We start from the raw sequence: 17,590 nt of genomic DNA on the forward strand, positions 1-17,590 counted from the left end.
CTTTGTTTAAATAACTTTGGATTTAAAATGCTCTATACAATCATTATAATAAAGTTTTGCCTTATCATTGTAACATGTAATTCTGAATACTGAATTAAAAGTAAACTTTTTTGAAAATAGTTCAGTTTTTGTATTTTTACTTATTCTAGTTTACATTGTTGATGAAACGATATTGGTATTTTGTATACTTTGAATACAATTACATTTTATTTTTAATTTCCTCCGGTCACTCAGAATAAGTACAAGTTGAGATCTTGGTATGTGTAGCTTCTTTTTTTTTGAAGTTCAGAAACTTAAAAGCCCAGGAGGAAAAAAAGCAATAGAAAATCTAAAATCAGTCAGTCTGCTTAATTTTTAAAGCTGAAAACAAATGGAAGTAAGCAGGCTTTTGTCAAGCATGACCCATATAAAATTCACCAACAGGACATTACAAATTCTTTATTTAATGAAGATTTAATTACTGTTCAAAACAATAAAAATGCGCCAGAAAATTATTCTCATACAGAAATCCCTTCAACTGCGTGTTCCTTACAGATAAATAAGGTACCACTGACCACATTAAGAAGAATGTATGCAGGCCTCTATCTGAACTCTCGCTTTGGAGACCCCACAAATACTGGCAGCAGCCGAAGACCGAGTCACGTGGCCTTAAAGTCCAACCAAGCTTGGCTTCTAATCAATTCTCTTTCACGACTGTCTTAAAAGCAGTTCCGTCCAGTTTTTGCCTCCACTCTTCTTAATCTCCCAAAGTGTGTTACAAAGACCTTGTCACTGTAACGCAATGACTCAGGTCCAGTCTAAGGAGCAGGGAAGACAACAGTTATGCCCTGCACTGCCCATCTTGGAAATCCTCTGCTCCATCTCAGCCAGATACACAAGCAGAGCTGAATACCAGTGAGTGATAGCATATACTAGAAGTGACAGGGGCGTTTTGCAGTTTGAGTCCTATAACTCCCACACATTTATAGATGGAACCATGTATTTGGTTTACCCCTCTTTCCTCTTCATTCTGACTTCTCCCTGCCTCCAGGGCCCTTTGGGCTGCCATGGGCTCCACCGTCTCCACACCAGGTGTACATCAACCTATCAGACTAATTAAAGTCCCGTGTGAGGAAGCGGGCAGGCAGGCCAAAGAGGAGGAAACCGGCCTCAAAAAGCACCCTTCCGCAATTTCCCTCATTATCCAGATCTTAAACTTGAAAGATAAATCTTGCAGCAACTTTTTTCCCCCACAATTCACATGAGCAGTATGAATGTTTTGGGTAGTGCTGTCCCTCTTTACTTGGAAGTTTAGAGGAAATGATATTTCCCTAAACGTCTGGATTAAGAGACTGACTCCGGCAATAATCCCTATCAATTTTTGTTTAAAGATCTGCATGAAGTCTTGATTGTCATATTTTAAACAGAGAAAGAATTCGAGAGGTTTTGAAGATATATACAGAAGTCTCTATACGTAGCCTCAAAATCAAGAGATTGATGGTGAAATCGGGGAGGGTTGAGCAACTCACCCAAGGTCTCTAAGTATTCTGCGTGGTCCAGGGCAAGGACCTCTGTGGTTTCCTGACATTTCAACCAATGACCTTTCCAGTTAATCACTGTTCCCTTCCCACCAGAATTAACTACCCTCACATAATGTTTATGGGTTCCCATGTAATATTGGTATTCAGTTCAGAAACACTTATTAAGGTTTTGATCATATTAGGAAATAGAACTTAGAAATCATTGAGTTATCAGAGACATCATTTTACATAGTATTACTAAATGTATAAACTCAAGCATATCTCACTGTAAAAAACAGCATAATAAATACAGTCAATAATAATCTAATAACTCTGTATTGTGTCAGATGGTACAAGATTAATCGGGATGATCACTTAGTAAGATGATGTGTAATCACTGGGATGAACACTTGTAACTAATATAATACTGTAATTGAAAAATAAAAATGACCTAAAAAGAAACATTACATAAATTACACAGGACATTTCCAAACTTAATTTTCAAAGGTAACTAAAAGAATGTTTTGTAATAATGTGATCGCAAGTAAAAGATTTTATTATTTTTTTTTTTTTTGTACAGATCGAGTGGAAGGGAGAGAGAGAGAGAAACATCGATGTGAAGGGACACATCGAGTGGCTGCCACCCGCACGACCAACCAGGGCCGGGGACAAACTGCAACCGAAGTACGTGCCCTTAGCGGGAACCGAACCCAGGTCTCTCCGGACCGCAGGCCAATGCTCTAACCGCTGAGCCAAACTGGCCAGGGCACAAGTAAAAGATTTTAAAAAGTGTTCTTTGGAAAATGTTAACTAATTGCATCTTTTTTCCATTTTTTTTTTCTTTTTTGATTTTAGAGAGAAAGAAAAGGAGAGGGAGCGAGAGACTGAAACATCAATGAATGAGAACATTGACATGCCCCCCCACAACCTGGGCATGTGCCTTGACCAGGATTGGAGCCAGTGACCTCTTGGTGCATGGGTCGAATCTCAACCACTGAGCCACACCAGCTGGGCTAACTGCATCTTTTCTGAAGAATAATTCACAATACCAAGCTTAAAATTGAGTTTGTTTATTTTAATTCTTCATTAGATTTCCAAAATGCATCAAACATGTGCACGGGCACATTCAAAATAATAGGCCATTGTAATTATAGTAGCAAATTTCAAAATAAAATTATAAATATCTTAAAATAGATGATTCTCTTCATCCACTGACTCATCTCTATAGTCTAAGCCAACTCCTAAGTGAACAGATCTTACATCCCATATGCTGTACAGGTCAATCATGTTACCTCCCAAAACACAAATTTCAAATATCTGACTTAGAAATTTCTTTTCAATATCTGAAACCAGCTCTTTAAAATAAAATGTCTCATCATAAATTCTTAGTTTAGAAGAAATGCCCTTTAGATACATGTTTAAATTGGTTAAGAACAAAAGCTTATATGAGGACCACGAACAGCTCTATTTTTACTGAAACTAGTAGAAAAGCTGTTGATAACTAACCAAGGCATTTCAGCTCTGGTCCCTGCCAGCTGGTAAAGGTTCACAACACGTAGATTTAAAGGCACACACAGTATAGTTCTAGGTATTCTGAAAAGAGTGCATTCCTTTGAACTGTACTAATCAAAGAATGTTATAGCCCTGGCTGATTTGGCTCAGCAGTTAGAACATCAGCACCACAGAGCAAAGGGCCATGGGTTCAATTCCCAGTCAAGGGCATGTACCTGGGTTTCAGGTTTGATCCCCAGTCCCCATCGGGGTTATTAGGGAGGCAGCCAATCGATGTGTCTCTCTCACATTGATGTCTCTATCTATCTGTCTATATCTATCTAATCTAAAAATCAATGGAAAAATATCCCCAGGTCAGGATTAACAACAACAACAAAAAAAGAGGAAATTTTATTATTAACTAATTAATAATTGATCAAAATGACGCTGTTATATATGTCCTGACCCAATAGCAATTTTCCATCCACTTTATAATAACCTAAATTTCCATGTGTTATTTAGTTCCTCTTCATTAATACTATATTTCCCAGTTAAGACTATTTAATCTATTTTGTTTTGTCAGAATGAAAGATACAAGTCATTGGTCAATATTCTTCCATCCCTGTCCAGAATAAATGAATGATCTGGTTCTTATCTTCTCCTCCAAGGCCACAAATACAAGGTGTAAGAAGATATATATGCTTTCAAAAGCAATACAGACACAAATATATTAGAAAATAATACTAAAGTGAAATTAACTGTTTTTCTCTCTAAAATTTAAAAATCCACATGATCTGTCAAATATAAACACTTCCAAGTTTAGGGTAGAGCATTCTTAAAATATGCATTATAAATTTCCAAATGCACATACAGTTTAATTTACATATTTTAGTAACTATAAAACATATGTTAGTAAGTTCATCAATTCCAAAAGTCTCAAAATTTATACTTTGACATAATGAAAATTATTGCCTTTATGCATATATATCATATACATAAATATTTAATTTGCTTTGGAAACAAAAGAATTCAAGATTAATTCTATGGCAAAGGCACCCATATGTATATCAGTTCAATCTGAATTTTTGACTATTTAATGTAGAGGTAAACATGTGACCCTAATATTCATGAATGTGGGCTGCAAAGCAAATAGGTAGAAAAATAAAGGCCTTGTTTTCTCATAAGCATAACCAAGCCAACATTAAAGTAGGATAACTCCTGCAAGACACAAACCTACCAACTTCCCAGTTGAGAGAAAAATAGAAAATTATTAAAATGAAACAAGGAGAGCTAATAAAAAAGAGTAAAAAGCAAAAGTGTTACCTGGCAGGGTGACACATTGCTAACCTCTCAGACTCACTCTGCTCTATCTCAGTCTCAATGGCCTGCCCACTCAGAGCTTGATGGCTGGTTGGAAAGATCTTGACAGTGCTTCAAAGGTAGGAGATGTCCCTACATTTGGGGAACTCCCTGAGAGATTTAGAATATTTACCTGGACACACCAGTAAACATACTGATCCTATCCATCCCAAGGTCTCTGATAAGGGGGATCATGGCCTGATAAAACATCTTGCCAATTCAATTCTTCAAAAAAAGGAGTACCTGTAGTAGGTAAAATCTGAATGTATGGCAATTTCTTTAGAAGCTCTGAAGAGTCCCACTACCATTGATCTAATATCTGGATTCCTGTACTCTAGCAGGTTCACGATGGTAGGAAATAGCTATGAGGGGTAAAATATAATGCCTCATAAATGTGCTTTCATCAAGCCATCTCCCGATAAAACAAGCAAACTTGCTTATATTGGCCAGTGTCCTATAAGAAGAATGTATTTTATTTAAAATGTTGCATATCTTTTCTCTACCTAGCTATATTTCCCAGCCCCCAGCCTGGAACACAACAAGAAATCAGCAAATGTTTATTGATTAAGTGATCAAGTGAGTGAATGAGTGAATGGGTGGATAGATGGAGGGATGGATGGATGGATGGATAAATGAATGAATGGATTCTAACATACTCACACATGTCATGCTCATGTACAATCATGCATTTGTGGGGTTAAAGAGCAATTGCTTCTTCCTCCACTCCACTACTCCTTTTAATTGCCCTCCTTTTATTCCTTTTAAATTACAGGGTGGTCTGTTATAATTTTAAATTACTCTGTAGTAATATGGGTGCCTCTGTGCAAGTTCTTTTATTTGCCCAGTATGCTGTAATAATTGATTTTTAAAAACATAATAAAAATCAACTAAATATAACCATAATAAAATCTCATCCCTTTACATTCTACAGTAATATACTATTCATCTTTACAAAGAAATTGTAATTTTTTTCTCTATTATTCCTAAATATTTAATTGTTAATAATATTCCTAAAACTCCCTGTTAGATGACTGCATGCCTGCCCTGTTTCCTCAGGGTGAATGTGACATGATGTGCCTACATATGACTGTATGTCTGTTAGTTGGCACATAAATATCCTTGAGGACAGGAAAAGACTGGGTGTGGGGGGGGGGTGCGCGCGCGTGCGCGCCTGCATATCTGTGTGTCTGTGTGTACACGCACTTCCTTGGATTGTTCTCCATGGAAATCTCCCTCCACCTGGGAAAAGAGCCAAGGAGAGCCCGAGGACTTCCCTGACTCTGAGCCAAGGGTGTGGCAAGTGTGCGCACCCTGATCAGCTGGGTGCCTTAAAGAGAAGGAGTGGGAAGGAGAAAAGAGGAAGAGGAATGGGGAAGCTGGTAATAAATGTTGAAATCTTTTACTTGTGAGAAAATAATCTGGGAACCTAACAATTTTGAAGTATTTTAAAAGTCTGCTAAGATTTCGCAGGAAACAAACCTTTTCCTAAGTGATACCTCTAAGTCCAACCCAAGCACTAAGATCCACTGAGGTTTGTATAAACGAAGAAATCACTGAGGAACGCTCAGCCTTTTCTCTCTCGCTGATGCAATTTAATTATATCTTCAAATACGTAGTAACCTTTAGAACAGTTCCACCCCTACCCTACTGAACTCTTCAAAAGCCATCTCATAATTATTGCCTTTTGATATGCAGTGGCCCTTTCTTAGATCCTCACATTGGTGACAGCCCAGGAGCACGCAACATGGTTAGGACATGTTCCTTAACTACGGAGCTCCCGCCCCAGGATCTGACGTACAAGTAAGAGCCCTTCTCTCTATCAAGTCCCTCTCCTCTCGGCATTGATACTTGCCTCTCTTGGTTTTCCAGAGACATTTCTGAGAGCTAACATACTTTGGAGTTCCTTACCTAATCTTCAAGGCTGAAGCGTCATCTCGTCTAGATGCTACCCCACTTTGCAGAGTCAGAATGACGGCCTCTCTCCTCATGTTCTCATACCCCTTTGCTCTACCCGTTATCACACTGATCATGATCTGCTTCAAATTTTAGTTAACTGAGCACATATTTTATACGCCCCAAATAAATTTTCAGCTACTTGGGAACAGGACCCTTCTCATTTTTCACAGTACACACCTCTAGCACCAAGCACAATGACCTGCCCATGGCTGGTTTTCCATCAATGTTGACTGGAGTCTAAAGTTTACCAAGACTGTTGAATGGAATTTTAAACTCCTTCTTGTCTCCCACCTGTCATGCAGCCAATCACATGCCACAACCTGTAGACAATTAATGACAGTGTCTTTCCCATCTGTCCCCTCCTTTTTAATCCTATTACAACCAGCCTAGTTTGAACTTTATTACCTCTCATGGAGACTATCCCAATAGCTTCCTAACTCGTCTACCTCCAAGCTTTTTCCGTCTTATCCGTGAAGTGAGATGTGATATAGTTCAAGAATATAATCCCATCATGTTAACCCTAAACTCAAAAGAACGCAAAGGTTCTCCAACGTCTAATGAATTGATATGCTAATTACACATTCAAGGTCCTCTGGACTCTGTAGATCTCTTGGTACTTGTCTGCTCTTCACTCACCAATGCTGTGTTCCAAACACACCCTGTTGCTTTTCGTTCCCTGGTGACGCCATATCACCCACCCCATCTCTTTGCCTGTGTGGTTGTCCTTCTCCCCACCTGTCAAACCATCTTTGAAGACTTCCTCAGGAAACACTTCCTGATCCTCAAGACCTTCCCCCACATTCCCACCAGAAAATGCATGATTCCTGTCTCCTCTGAATGAGCAACATATTTTATTTATAATTTCTGCGGGTGCTACTTAGGCTTCTTACGTCCAAGTTTGGGATATACTAATATTACCTCTTTTTCAGGTTCATAAGCAACTTGAAGGCTAAAGTGCTGACTTACTCATCATTGTGTTTCTCCAACCACCAGAACACTAAATTCCATGGGGCAGGAATGCCATAAATATTCATTGAATTTAACCGAACTAAAGCTTTTACAAATAGCCAAAAAAGTTCAGGTTCCATGTAAGAAGGATGAGGGCTCAAGCCAACTTACTGTTGGCATCTGTGGTGATTGGTGTTCTCAAAATTTCCACTTAAGGCTGATGACAGAATCAAGCTCTGCTACAGTCACTGAATAATTGATTTGTGCACAAAACATTCTGTTAATGGAAATCTTTTTATGGCTCAAGAGCTGAAATATATTTACTGCCCTATAGTTATTAAATGTTTGCTTTAATCATTAATACACAAAGTAATGACAAATGATAATTACAAGACCAGTATATGCTCTTAAACTGATGTAATCAAGATTAGCTCTCCTAAAACTGAAAAACTGCTCAGTGGATGGGAAAAGGGGTAGGGGTTATGCTGGGACCAGCCAACTCACTGCTACCCCCAAATTTAAGAGCTTAAGGGTTCTGTTGTTAGAAATACCACCAACTGACAAAACTTTAGATTCTAATGATTTACATATTTTTTATTTATTTTTTTATTTTAGGGCTCAGGTAAAACTGTCCTGCTTCCCTGAACTAGACTGCCTCACTCGAGAACATTAGAGCCAAGGAGACATGCATGTATTTGTGCATCGCCCAGATTTTCCAGCTTGCCAAAAACTGTCCTTGTGCTGTGCTATTTCAGTGAGCTGTGAGGTGACAATGATCGTGCTCCTATAAAGGGAAAGAGCTATTTTGCTCGTATGTTTTTTATTTTCGGAAGCCAAAAGGCACACTTCTGGCTGTTGTGTGTACTCTGACAAGTACCCATGTTCCTGAGGAGGTGACTTCGTGGGGGATTTTGGCAGGGGTAAAGTTGAACAAAACCTAAATCCATCCTAGATATTGGGAAAAATTTAAGGAGCTAGAAGAACAGCAAAATGAGGAAGAAGACATGTCTTCCAGTAAACTCCTTTTTCCAACGATAAACCCTCTTGACAAAAATTTAAAAAATCAAGTATATGCTTTATATCTACTTTTATCTCAAACTCAACTGGTATATCATCCCTTTCATCATCCTACGACCCAAACCAGCTTCTCTCTTTATTTCTGTTTTTCTATTAAGTTATATTCAAACTCCCGGCTCAAAGCCTGGTGTCATCATTGACAACTTCCCCAAAAGGAGACACACACACACACACACACACACACACACACACACCTACTCTATCCAACCAGGCAGTCCTGTGTTGGCTCCCGGCAGGTACACTCTCCCTCCTGTTGTCTGTGTCCTGTGCATCTTTATTGCCACAACTCCAGTTCAGGCCCTCAACACCCACCCGATCCGAAGGTGCTCTGGACCCAACTGGCAACCTTCCAAAGGACAAGTCTAGGCACCATACCTTCAGGTATATGGAAACCAGAGACAATTCTCAGAGGCAGTGACCTATGGAAATACCAGGAGAATCTTAAGAAAAACAATTTGAGCAAAACACACACACACACACACACACACACACATTCCATTTGGGTGCTATGGTGCAAAACCTGAATCATGAGGGCCTGGGGAAGAGATTGGAGGAAGTTAAGTCAGAAGGAATTCCCTAAACCTGGGATTCAAATGTTCACTAGTTTTCCAAACAGTGCTTTCATCTGTGATGTAAGTGTGGGAGGAGAGGGAAGGGGCACAAAATGAGGTGATAGCTTTTGTGCCAATTAATGTAAGTGCTTCCTAAATGGCTTCTGTGCCTTCAGGAAATCTTGTGCCCACTCACCCCACCCTCACCTCGACCCCACGCCTCCAGCACAACCCAGCAGGATCCGTACTCCACGTGCAGCTCTGATTACATCACTCTGCCGCTCAAACATTTTCCGGGGCTTCCCACCACTACAGGCCGCGTAACCATAGAGCCTTAGTCCTGAGGTCACAGACAGCTGTACCCCACATCCCCCTCACAGCGCCACCTGGATCTCCCAGGAAGCCTTACATGCAGAGGCCAAGTCTAACTTTTTCTCATTAATTCTTTTCAGAGGTCAATTGTTTTTGTTCCCATGGTCAAGATAAGGACAATAAAACATTCTTGTAAGTGGAATGTAGCGATTTTTGCTTTGTTTTGTTTGGCGGGGGGTAGGTTGTTGTTATTTTGGATTTATTGCATTCAAAAGCACACACAAGTTGGTCCTTATGGCTCTGCTCTGGATATTTAATACGTATCAGACTTGCTGATTCATCCCACTAATATGATTAAAATTAAAGTTGTGCCCAGGTATCAATTTGCAGTCCCCAAATAAATTGTAAAAGAAAATCACAACCAAATACTTCTATTACATTTAACAATCATTTATTGAATAGTTACTATTTTTTTTTAATCCCCATTTTCAAGGTTGAAGAGGACACCGATGAAATGTAGACAAAGTCTTCGCTTTTGAGCAGACTATGCTGCAGCGTGTAAGGTAAAAACCTCACAAACGTCAGGTTACTACACAGCATGAGCACAAATGTGCGCACAAGAAATGACATGGGAGAAATGTAAGTCTAAAATGATTCAGAGAGAAAAAGAGATAGTGTGAAGATCTTTAAGTGGGTGATTCTGTTCAATATCCAATTTAGCAATTTATGATGAAACCTACAATTGCCAAGGGAATTGGAATTCCAAAGGCCATTCTTGATCTATAAAGATGTTGCCTGCAGACTGAGATTCTCTGAGCAGGGGGGTGATTGGGTGAATTTAATAGTTAACATCATCAAGGAAGGTAAAGGTGTAATGCCAGTTCAATTCCCATTCGGGGCACATGCCCAGGTGGTGGGCCAGGTCCCCAGTGGAGGGCTTGCAGGAGGCAGCCAGTTGATGTTCTCTCTCATTGATGTTTCTGTCTCTCTCTCCTGCTCCCTCTAAAAATAAATCAATAAAGAAAAAAAAAAGAACAGAATTCTGGTTCTGTGACTCATGAATACTGTGACTTTAAGCAAATCATTACATTGTAACCCCATGAGCCTCCATTTCTTCATAAACAAAATAAAATGTAATATCTGTCTACTAGCTATTGCCTTTGGTGAGATAATGTCACATGGACATCATTTGTAAACTGTAAAGCATTACTCAAATGGTAATTCAGGTCATCTTAGATACAAGGCATATGGTTACTAAGTTGCACTTGTGCAGCGAGAAAAAGATGAGAGGTTCCCCCACAGAGCCTCCTACACTGCTGAAGAGGGAGACAGGAAGAAGGATAGGCAGAAGGGAATACTACGAAGTGATATAAAAGCAACCCACGGTACTTCAGATGGCTACAGAATGCCCGGGGACAAAATCTGCTTGGCTGCCTCTGGTTTCATTCATGTCAGCTGACTGACTGATGACTACATAAACGGGTCAAGTACTGGATGTGTGACTCAACCAAGGTATAGCCGGGTGACACGCTTGAAAACCAAAGCAGGACGAGTCAAGTCTTATAGAAGAGGGTGAGAAAAAAATTTTGGAAAAATGAAACCACGTTGCTAAGCTCCACTCATTCACGCTGGAACGGGGAACATACGGCTGTCAGGAGACCATAGAGTCCGAACGTTTCACATCGGTTCAGTAATCATCAGAAATACTGAAACACTCTTACGTTGCCTTAAAACACAGAAGGCCCACACAGAAGAATGTATGCATCTGAACAGCTATAAAAATTACCCAGGATAAAAGGAAATGTTTTGAAGGCCACAACACCTTGAAGCTTACAAGGTTTACTCTGAATTATATGTAATATCAGGAAAAGTAATATCAAACCATAGAGAACAGATAGCAGACCTTATTTGCAACCTTTTCAAATCTTTATAAGACCTGCTAAAATGTGTCCAAGTAGAAAGGATTAAAAGTTTCTCTCACTATTATTTTCCATATTGGTGTAAGTAATGACCAAAAAAAGAAAAGAAAAAAAACAAACATATAAAGTCTGTATAACAGAAGAGAACAAAGCACATGGATGGATGAACAAGGAGGAGTCCGGGAAATCACAAAATACAGTAATTTCCACAGAAAATAGAATATCATATTTCAGATATCCTAATTTAAAATAATATTTCAATAACTTCTGACTCCAAAATTTACTGTCATAACTATGTAATTCTCAGCCAAATAATTACTGCTTTAAAGCCCGATTTCCTCAAATGAATAATTCTTACTTTTAAACAATTAGCCGCTACAGCACAGAACCTGACTCCATGGAACAGGCCTAGTGAATGAAAATAGTTTGCACTTTACTTCTTACCTTTCCTCAGCTTAAAGAAGAAATATATAATTCTTAATTAACGACCTTCAATGCAATGAGAGCATATACATCTGTGAAAGGTTCACAGTTCCGCTAATATTACCTTAAAATGTATAAGGTCAAGGCAAGTCCAAAGTTCTGGCTACTTGAAGGGAAATGGCAGAATATAAAAAGCCACATTATTTTATAGATAAAATAATTTGTAGTTGTTCTTTTTTACCAAAAGGACCATAAAAGAAAGAGCATTCTAATGACCAGGGTTTTTCTTCTTGCAAACAGTTTTCTATTTACTACCAATTTAGAATGGGAAAAATTGGACAATTTTTAAAAATTTATTATTATTTTTTAAAATCCTTGTTCGGGCTAATGGACAAGGCCAGGTAGACAGATGAATCCCTGAGGGATATCTGTGAGGCATACATATCATGCAAAAAGCTTACCAATTTCACATGAAATGTTTTCTTACCAAAATAAGTGTTTGGTTTAACTGAGAAAATGTACTCATCTCTATGGGTTATGTCCACGATGGTAGGCTCAAGATCAGTCACATGATTAATAAAATGTAATTACTGTTATGTTTAAACAATGATTGGCACCATTGCCACTATTATTATTATTATAATTAATTATTATTATTATTACTTTGCATTTATCTTCAGACAGAGCGGGAGGGAGAGAGGGAGGAAGAGAGAGAGAGAAGACACATTGACTGGTTGCCACCCACATGACCCCTACTGGGTCTGGGTCGAACTGCAACCGAGGTACGTGCCCTTAGAGGGAATCAAACCCGGGACTCTCTGGTCTGTGAACCAACACCCTAACTACTGAGCCAAACAGGCCAGGGCATTGGCACTATTAATCACTATCATCATGATCATTACCAGTTATTGAGTCCCTACTACTTTCAGGAGTTTAATCCTCACATAATCTTAGGAAATAAGTAACATCCTTATTTAATTCAGAGAACTGATTATTTTAAAACACAAGGACTCCCAAGTGCTGGCTTAACCGAAGTCCTCCAGAACTCACAGGACAACAAGCAGAGAGAAGGGCAGCTGCTCATCGCCCAGGCCGTGTCCATTCCCAGGACGTACAAACAGAACCACCTCCTAAACACATTTGAAATTCGGTCCTGCCAACCAAAACCTAACTGTAACACTGTAGGGGACTTTGGGAATAATTGTAAAAGCCAATCTTGTGAGTAGCTGGGAAATTAAAGGTGGCAGACAAAGATTTAAGTTCACGGCTCAGAGTATTAATTTTCATCTTCGACCGTCTATTATAGCTACTAAAGAAATTAAGGCTTTGCTTTTGAAACTCTTTTTAACATTTCTCTTCCTGATGGGTTTTTCATCTAATTGCCTTATATCCCTTTAATTATCCAAAAATGTTTCCAAATGGCACTGTGTGCCCATAACAATGGAAATTATTGGTCACAAATGAATTTTGGGTCATGAACCTTACAGGCAAAAAGGGATTTCCACACTTGATAGTTCTACACTCACTGCATGCTCAAAGGGCTACACGAACAAATCAAGTTCCAGCAGTAGCTTCAAGGGAGATTATTTTAGACAGAGCGAAGGCAGTTGTTGGCCTTGTATAAACAATGCAATTGTCTCCCTGAAAAACCACTTGACCTCATCCCATCCTAATGTGTCCACAGGTAAAGTAGATGCTATTGGTTTGGTTTCCAAGCCTGCTCCCCATATAATTAGACACTTTCCTCTCTTATTCATTATATTTCACCAGGTTTTAAAATAGCTCCAGTTTATTCAGAGGAAAATTGAGTAACAAGCTGTACAATTTAGACATATGAATAAAATTTTGTATTCCAGAAGCTCAAATCTTGTGACTTTAGACTAGAAATACATTTCCCCCCTAAATTTTCTGTTACTCTGTAAAGGGTTAATTAAAACATGCATTTGCCTGGATTAAAAAAAAAAAATCACCAAATCTTAAAATCAGTATCATTTAGACTTCTGATGCCAAAAATCTGTTTGACAGAGCAGGTTTTACTATACTGACATTTTAACAGTAGCCAAAGTCCTGTTCCCACTAAATTCTGTCTTGGCAGCACCAATAATTTGCTAACAACCTAAACTCCTCCTGGCGTCAAGTTTTCTACATCAAGAGCTTTCTGCAGAAACCGTGCAACAAGGAAGTTGAATTGAGTAAGTTCTTACGATAGCTACTCTTATCATAGAAACTAAGATTTCTGTAAAATGATAGCAGTTTCAAAGAAGAGCTACAGATTTATTCATTTTACCTTGGATTGGACTTTCATACAACACAGTACAATCACCCATAAATGTCTCACTAATAGTAAAGTTGGATGTTCTCACATTACCTCAAGATTAAAAGCAAATAATCATTCAAAGAGTAAATAAAAAGATCTAGTTCCAAATTATGAAATGACAACAACATTTCCTAATCTTCTCATCCTTCAAATCAGGACATTCCCAGAAATACGGAAAAATGTACAAGCATGTTCATTGAGATGGCATCCCAGACATCTTTCACAGGTTTTGAGGGCTTCAAATCATTACTGTCAAAATTTTACATAAAGCTTAATATTTTGTTTGAGAAGTCTTTCCAACACTTTTTAAATCAAACCGTACAGAAAACACTTGACTCAACTTACCCTGCTGCTGGATGTTAAAGAACTGGGAAGAGGGTTCCAACCAAGTCAATTCACTTAATTTTTCAAGTAGATCAGATTACTCTCGTCTTTAAAAAAAAACCTCAAAGACTCCACCTGATAAGAAAATAAAACAACAAAAGATAGTGTTTAAATCAGAGCGGCATTATATAATCTATACATTAATAACAGAAATCAAACCAAGATCATTGCTGTAGCTGCTCCCAAGTTACCATGCTACTTAAAGCTATACAACAACAAAAGCCTCTGCCAACTAAATTAAATCTTCCAGTTTGGAGTGAAATGGACATTCAAGCATAGGGAAAACAATAAACAGCACCACAGAGTGTGAGAACAGAAGAGTTTATTTTCAGGACTGATTGGCCCACGGAAAGATGACTATCTCATGTCAGTTAGGATATTAAAATTAAACATGAGGGAGAGATGAAGCTGATTGCTTTAGAATTCGACTCATTGAATCTTATTAATTTGCTAATGCAGTAAAAGTGTGTGGGTTACAGTTCTTTAAAGCTTTTAAGGTATATAAACTCATACGCAGATAGATCATCTGGAAAGAACTCACCAACATGAATTTCCAAGTCATTCTTAAAAACTTACACCCTGTCTCTCACAGGAAGAGTTTTCTAAAGTTCCATAAATAGCTTACATAGGGTTTATAAAGATTATCAATTAATTCTATTCATTTTACTAGTAAATACACCTTTTATGAAGCCCAAATATTAAATTATTATCTCAGCTCCAGAAGAAAGTCTGAGAGAAAGTAAGCTATCTCTCAACTGGCGAAAGCCTAAAATAAGTGGGATGCAGGGTGCGGGGGAGGGGGGGTGTTGGTTTGACCAGAAGAATGATAAAACTGGACAGCGTCCAGCTACTCCTGAAACAGGTTTTCTAGGGCAGAGTTAGTATGTTTTAAAGTCCCAGAATGTCAAATACAACCACATTCAAGTGAAAGTTCAAAAACCTACTCCAACACCACAAATACATAATTTTTTTACTATACAATTTGAAATTAGCCACAGGCTGACACTCCCCAAATCCCACAACACATGCTAGAAAAATGAACTGATAGTTATCTGTTTTTTTGTTTGTTTTTTTTTTAAAAAGGCTGAAATAGATTTTCTATCCACTATTGAATGGTAGATGTTCAAAAAATGAATAAATAAATAAATAAATAAACCAAAACAAAAACATTCCTAACAATGAAGACAAGTAACAATAATTATACATACTAAGCAGAAATCCAGGGTAGTCATGGAAATTAGGTTTCTACTTCCAAGACACCTATGTCTAGATTCCTGTCTTATTGCTATTCAAGAAATAGTTATGTAGGAAACTTATTTGGATATGGTCTCAAAAGATTTACTTATTCACAGAGATAAATAGTCTTAATTATTAGTCCAGGGTTCTTGCCATAAGTATGACAAGACAAATGTCAAACAGTTTTGTTATTAAACTATATCAACAAATATAGGCACCTAAACAATAAATTCCAAAATGATACAAAACAACAGATTCATTTTTCACATTTGAACATCTAGAGCTGTGAAAATAATTTATTTTTCCAGCCTTTCATGAAAGAATTAGAAAGCCTCTTTTATATAATATTTGGTATCTATATTGATAATACCCTCTCTGAATTCTTGCCATGATAGTTTTGTGTTAATACACTCACAACTTATTTTCATATAAGTCACTTTTCAAGAAAAAGTAATGGGCTTCTTCTCATGGGATGAACTTGAAGAGTCTTAAGAATCCTTTCTCATTAACGTGAACCTCCATGTACTATCAATGGATTGTGAATTGGTGCAACCACTATGGAAAACAATATGGAAGTTCCTCAAAATATTAAAAATAGAACTACCACATGACCCAGCAATTCGACTTCTGGGTTTTTATTTTAAGAAATCTAAAACATTAATTTGAAAAGATATCTGCATCCCAACGTACACTGCAGCATAATATACAATAGCCAAGATATGAAAGTAAACTAGGTGTCCATTGATATATGAACGAACAGAGAAGATGTGATATATACAAAATGGAATATTACCTTGCCATAAAAAAAGAATGAAATCTTGCCATTTTCAACAACATGGTTGAAACTTGTGGGTACCACGCTAAGTGAAATAAGTCAGACAGAAAAAGACAAATACTGTATGATTTCACTTATATATGGCAAAAACTCACAGATACAGAGAACAAACTGATGGTTGTCAGATGGGAAGGACATTTTAACAGTAGCCTGTACAAAAGTCTAGACCTATCATTCCTCTTTCTTTCCTTGCTAATTTCTTAGGTTAAGTATGATTTTCTTAAATATGTTGTTCTTGTCTCATAAAGGGACTTAAAATTACTTGAGTATGACCAGTCATTAAGGCGGTGTTTTAAAAGGTTGCTCACTTATAATATAGCAAATAGATTCATTTCAATCTAACGATGGTTACCTGAATGGTCAGTGATTCCAAATTACCTAGGAATTTTTCAGTGGTGATATGGCATCCCATATCACACTTCAAAAGCAGTAGGTACCATATTTGACAAAGGTGGCAAGAGCATACAGTGGAGTAAGGACAGCCTCTTTAATAAATGGTGTTGGGAAAATTGGACAGCTACCTGCCGAAAAATGAAACTAGACCATCAACTTACACCCTACACCAAAATAAACTCAAAATGGATAAAAGGCTTAAATGTAACTCATGAATCCATAAAAATCCTACAGGAGACTGTGGGCAACAAAATCTCAGACATCATACGCAGCAGAATTTTTACTGACACATCACCTAAGGCAATAGAAACAAAGGAGAAAATGAACACATGGGACTACATCAAACTCAAAAGCTTCTGCACAGCGAAAGATACAATCATCAAAACGGAAAGGCTACCCACTGTATGGGAGAGCATAATTGCCAATGATATATCAGATAAGGGGTTAATTTCCAATACATATAGAGTGCTCATACAACTCCACAAAAGGAAGACAAAGAATCCAATTTAAAAATGGGCAGAGGAACTAAATAGACACCTCTCCAAACAGGACATACAAATGGCTAAGAGACATATGAAGAAATGTTCATCATCACTAATCATCAGAGAGATGCAAATCAAAACAACAATGAGGTATCACCTCACACCTGTCAGAATGGCCGCCATCAACAAATCATCAAACAACAAGTGTTGGCGAGGGTGTGGAGAAAAGGGGACTCTAGTACACTGTTGGTGGGAATGCAGACTGGTGCAGCCACTATGGAAAACAATATGGTGTCACCTCAAAAAATTAAAAATTGATCTCCCATTTGACCCAGTGATCCCACTTCTAGGAATATACCCTACGAGGCATAAAACACCAATCAGAAAGAATATATGTACCCCCATCTT

General features: G+C 37.9%; 1 long non-coding RNA gene across 1 annotated transcript in view; it reads right to left on the minus strand.

Moving 5' to 3' along the window:
• LOC118620845 overlaps positions 1-17,590 on the minus strand; it is a 164,225-nt gene that overhangs the window by 43,310 nt on the left and 103,325 nt on the right. Inside the window, exon 2 of the long non-coding RNA XR_004957548.1 lies at positions 14,198-14,311. This is a non-coding gene — a long non-coding RNA (uncharacterized LOC118620845). The remainder of the gene's footprint in view (positions 1-14,197; positions 14,312-17,590) is intronic.

Source organism: Molossus molossus, unplaced genomic scaffold, assembly GCF_014108415.1.
Source record: "Molossus molossus isolate mMolMol1 unplaced genomic scaffold, mMolMol1.p scaffold_m16_p_8, whole genome shotgun sequence".
Classification (NCBI taxonomy): Eukaryota; Metazoa; Chordata; class Mammalia; order Chiroptera; family Molossidae; genus Molossus; species Molossus molossus.